This window comes from Dipodomys merriami, unplaced genomic scaffold (assembly GCF_024711535.1).
Source record: "Dipodomys merriami isolate MVZ:Mamm:240054 unplaced genomic scaffold, mDipMer1.0.p SCAF_1, whole genome shotgun sequence".
Taxonomy (NCBI): Eukaryota; Metazoa; Chordata; class Mammalia; order Rodentia; family Heteromyidae; genus Dipodomys; species Dipodomys merriami.
This window is the reverse complement of record NW_027202270.1, coordinates 138,709,038-138,714,599: the sequence shown is the minus strand read 5'-3', so window position 1 is coordinate 138,714,599 and position 5,562 is coordinate 138,709,038.

Below are 5,562 nucleotides of genomic sequence, written 5' to 3'. Positions count from 1 at the left end.
AGAGAAAAAAATGTTTGTTTGGTTTTTCAGGTCAGTCATGGGTTGTACTGAGGCCCTGGGCACTGGCCCTGAGCTTTTGCACTCAAGACTAGTGCTCTTCCATTATGAGCCACAACTCCACTTGTGGTTTTCTGGTGGTTAATTGGAGATAAGAGTCTCATAGACTTTCCTGCCTGGGCTGGCTTCAAACAGGGATCCTCAAATCTCAGCCTCCTGAATAGGTAGGATTACAGGTGTAAGCCACCAGTGCTCAGCCAGAAAAAAAAAAATGTTTTGACTAATGAGAATGTTAAACTGAGCACTAGTGACTCATGCTTGCAATGTTAGCTACTCAGGAGGCTGAGATCTGAGGATTTGCACTTTGAGGTCAGCCCAGACAGGAAAGCCTGCAATTAACCACCAGAAAACCAGAAGTGGCTCTGTGGCTCAAAGTAGTAGAGCACTAGCCTTGAGTAAAAGAGCTCAGAGACAGTGCCCAGGCCCCAATTTCAAGCCTCATTACTGAAAAAAAAAAAAAAGAACATATTTCAAAAGCAAGAATTTATATTTCTAAAATGATTCCTGGAGAGAGAGAGAGAGAAAGAGAGAGAGAGAGAGAGAGAGAGAGAGAGAGAGAGAGAGAGAGAGAGAGAGAGAGAGAGAGAGAGAGAGAGAGTGTACGCACTTGTGCGTGAGCACAGAGTACTAGAAGTTGAACTTAGTGCCTTACATGCTCACTTGGCTTTTTTGCTCATGGCTGTTGCTCTATCACTTAAGTCAGGCTCTAGTTGGGCATGTTGCTAATTAGAGATGGAGTCTGGAGGTCTTTTAGGCCTTGCTCCCCTTCCTGAGTAGCTAGGATTATAGCTATCAGCCACAAGCACTAAGCAATGTTTTTCTGTTGTTCAAAGGGATTCTTCCATTTGATCCTTGCTTGTGAAAGAGATGGGGTGGAATGATATGATTAACTCCATAACACAAATAAAGAAATAGACAGCCAGGAGCCAGGCTCAAGCCTGTAATCCTAGCTACTCAGAAGGCTGAGATCTGACAATCTTTAAGGTTTGAAGCCAGCCCAGACAAGAAAGCCCATGAGATTCTTATCTTCAATTAATCACCAAAATGCTGCAGCGTAGCACTAGCCTTGAACACAAGAGCTTAGGGTCAGCTCCCAGGCCCTTAGTTAAGGCCCAAGGCAGAAAGAGAAAGAGAGAGAGAAAGAGAGACAGACAGACAGACAGACAGACAGACAGAGAGAGACAGAGACAGAGACTGCCTAAATGACTGGATAAGGAGCTAGAAGCTGAGGTATCCTACCTTGTTTAAATAGTTCATAGTTTCCTTTTCAGTTTGGCAAAAGATCCAGATGAAACTGAAGCTTTTCAATGGCTTTAAGACAGTTCATGGATATTATTTTTTTAAATCTATTTTCTTATTGATGGGCAAATCTTTTATCTTAACTCTTTTCTATTATACATAATAACTCCATTAAGATCTTTTCACAATTCTTTGAGTGTTTTTAGGATTAGCATGTTTGACTAACTTGTTGTGAAAGCAGAGTCAAAGAGGACATGTATTAACTTTGATGTGCACAGTATTGCTAAATTTCCCTTTAAAACAGTGTGCCCTTCCATATGAGCCTTGATGGCATGAAGACTAGTTTTTTTAGATGCTTGTTTAATCTTTGCCAATCTAAGTATGACAAGGTTAAGACTTTTTTCCTTTTTGTTATTAATGTAGTTTAGTATCTTTTTGAATTGTATCTAAAGTATATGTAATGATACAGAAATCTGACATGTACATAAACTCAATGATTTCTTACAATTTATATATGTTAACTAATAAACTAATATCCACACATATAAAAATTTTCACCCAGAGCTGGTGGCTCCTGCCTGTAATTCTAGCTCCTCAGGAGACTGAGACTTGTCAGATTGAGGTACAAATTCACCCTGGGCAGAAAGGCCAATGAATCTTTCATCTCCAAAACAACCAGCAAGAAGCCAAACTTAAATGCATGACTCAAGTAAGTAGAAGGCCAGTGGAACAAGTAAGCTCAAGTCCCTGAGTTCAGCTTCTCCCTCAGAAGTTCCCCTTCCAATTTTTTCCATCTACTAGTAGCTATCTGCCACCTACCTTCTATCACTCTTCTGATTTCTGGCAAAGTTAGTCAATTCATTTTAACTTTCTTTCTTTCTTTCTTTCTTTTTTTTTTGCCAGTCCTGGAGCTTGAATTCAGAGTCTAGGGCCCTGTCCCTGAGCTTCTTTTGCTCAACACTAGCATTCTATCGCTTCAGCCTCAAAGCCACTTCTGACTTTTTCTGTGTATGTGGTACTGAGGAATAGAGCTCAAAGCTTCATGCTTGCTAGACAAGCACTCTACCACTAAGCCACATTCCCAGCCCCAACTTTTTTTTTTTTAAGTAAGCATATGTTTCTTGGGCTGGCCTGGAATTCACAAGTGTTAGGACTACAAATGGGAGTCACCATTAATCCCAGGCATTTTCTCTGTTCTTAAATTTAATATAAACAAAATCAGTTTTATGATATTTTTCTTTGCTTAACACAATGTCTGTAAAATTCATCCCTGAGGTTGTGTGTATCAATACATAGATAATTCTGTATTATTATTATCATTATTATTATTATTATTTGCCAGTCCTGGAGCTTGAGCTCAAGGACTAGGCACTGTCCCTGAGCTTCTTTTGCTCAAGGCTAGAACTCTACCACTTGAGCCACAGCTCCCTTTCCGGCTTTTTCTGTGTATGTGGTACTGAGGAATCGAACCCAGGACATCATGCATACTAGGCAAGCATTCTACCACTGAGCCACATTCCTAGGCTCTTTTTAATTATTGTATTATATTTTATTACAGTGTTGGCTGTGTTGCTCCAGTGGTAAAGAACTTGATAACATGTAAACCCCAGTACTGAAAAAATAAAAATTAAAAGTGTATCTATTATATTTCTATAATATATCACTTATAATTGTCTCCAGCTTTGGATTGCAATAAAGAAAGTTGCTCTGAGCTCCCAGTGGGCATAAATATGAATTTCCCTGTTTTGGCCACATACCTGAAGTAGAACTACTGAGTTAAAGAAGATATAAAAAGCCAATAGGTGTGTGAAAGATATTCAATATCACTAATCATTAAGGAAATGTAAATTAAAGCCATCATGAGCCATTACCTCAAACCTATTAAAATGGCTAAAGACAAAAGATGGAAAGTGTTGGGAAGAATATAAAGGGAACCTTTGTTGTAAATGTTTGTACAATCACTTTGCTGAGATTATTTTTTTCTGAGTTGCTGTTATATCCTACCAATTACATTTTCTGTGTCTATGAAGGTAATCGGGGCTTAGATATATAGCTCAGTGGGAAGCCCTGAATGAGTATATAACCAGTCCCTAGGTTTGATTCCCAACACTGCCCCTCCCCCCAAAAGATAGCTTCTCTCTAACAAACAATACATGGTTGTGATAAATTATTGTATCTCTGTATTGTTTGCTGATGTTCTGTTTGCACTATTACTATATTGTGATGTATTATAGTTTTATAATATTTAATGTGTTATTTATAATTTCTAGTTTTGTTTAGATTTTTGGTGCTGGAAAACAAATCAATGGCCTTGAATATGGTTCTCATGTGCTTCCACTGTGCTATATACCCATACCTATTCATAATTATAATCATTTTACATAAAGGATTTTTATTTTAGCATCAGATTTATATTAGTATCATAAAACAAATATGTAAGCACTTCTTTTTTTACCTAATTTATGTGTGTGCATATGTGTGTGTGTGTGTGTGTGTGTGTGTGTGTGTGTGTGTGTGTGTGTGTACACCAGTATTGGAAATTGAACTCAGGGCCTAGGCACTGTCCCTTAGCTTTTTCACTCAAGGCTGGTGCTCTATTACTTGAGCCATAGTTCCATTTCTGGCTCTTTTGGGGTTTAATTGTAAATAAGAGTCTCACGGACTTTCTTGCCCAAGCTGGTCTTGAACTATGATCCTTAAAGTTCAATCTCCTGAGTAGCTTTTATAGGCCTGGCCTTAAATAGTTTGAAGACACCTTAGTCTGGATGCTTTCTTGGGATTTTTTTTTTTTTAGATGCCATTCCTGGGCATGAACTCAGTGGTTGGGTGCTGTCCCTGAGCTATTATGCTCAATGCTAGTCATCTACCACTTGAGCCACAGCTCTACTTCTGGCTTTTTCAAGGTTAATTGGAGATAAGAGCCTCAAGATATTCCTGCCCAGGCTGGTTTTGAACTGCGATCCTCAGATCTCAGCTTCCTAAGTAGCTACGATTTCAGGTGTGAGCCATAGGTGCCTGCTCCTCTTGGGATTTTAATCATAGACTTAAGTTCTTTAACATATAGCAATCTTTGGATATGGGTTGAAAATTATATTTTTCAACTAACATTTCCATTTTATATAAGTTGCGACGTTTTAGCAAAAGCATGCTTGTTTATGTTTTCTTATTTTCTGTTTAAGACTAGTAAAAAGTGCAATAATATCACATCCTGAAGACTCTGGTATTGGTCATTTGTGTTTTCTCTCCCTTTTATTATTTTTGCTAAGAAATCCCAGATTTTATTACCCTATTTAAGAAACACATATTTGGCTTTGAGGATTTTCTCTATTGCATATGCATTTTCTATTTCATTTGTGACTATAGTTTACTCTTTTCTTCCTTTGAGTTTTGTTTGACCTTCTTTTTCTAGTTTCATAAAATAAAAGTTCAAGCCAGGTGCCAGTGGCTCACACCTGTAATCTTAGCTATTCAGGAGGCTGAGATCTGAGGATTGTGATTCAAAGCCAACCCAGGCAGAAAAATCCCCATGAGACTCTTACCTCCAATTAACCACTTAAAAACCCAAGTGCCATGAGACTATTATCTCCAATAAACCACTCAGAAAAACAGAAGTGGCACTGTGGCTCAAGTGGTAGAACACTAACCTTGAGCTGAAGAGCTGAGGGATAGTGCCCAGGTCAGAGTTCAAGCCCCACAACTGCCAAAAACAAAAATAAAGAAAAAAAAAAAAAAAACCAAGTGGAATTGTGGCTCAAAGTGATAGAGAGCTAGCCTTGAGCAAAAGAGCTCAGAGAGCACCCAGGCCCTGAGTTCAAGCCCTATAACTGATAGAAAATAACCCAAAAGTTCAAAGTATTGAATTTTCAACCATTTTTTTCTGTGTTCACAAAATGATGTGAATTTCCTTCTAAGTACTATTATAGCGGCATCCTACATATTCAATGTGCTTTATTTTAATTATTTTTCTGTTTATAATATTTTCTAATGACCTTTGCGATTCTCTCTTGGACTTACACTACAAGTTACTAAAAAGTACATTCCTTTAGGCTTATATAGTTTTGACATTTTCTACTTGTCAATAGACACATTCTGTATTATATCAGCCCTTTGATGGTTGTTGAATTTTGCTTTATGGGTTAACATGCAATCTATCTTCAGTAAGCATTTGAAAAGAATGTGTATTCTGCAGTTGTTGGTATGGTGTTCTATAAATAACAATTAGGTCAAGTTGCTTAATAGTGTTCTTTAAATATATCCCATTGACTT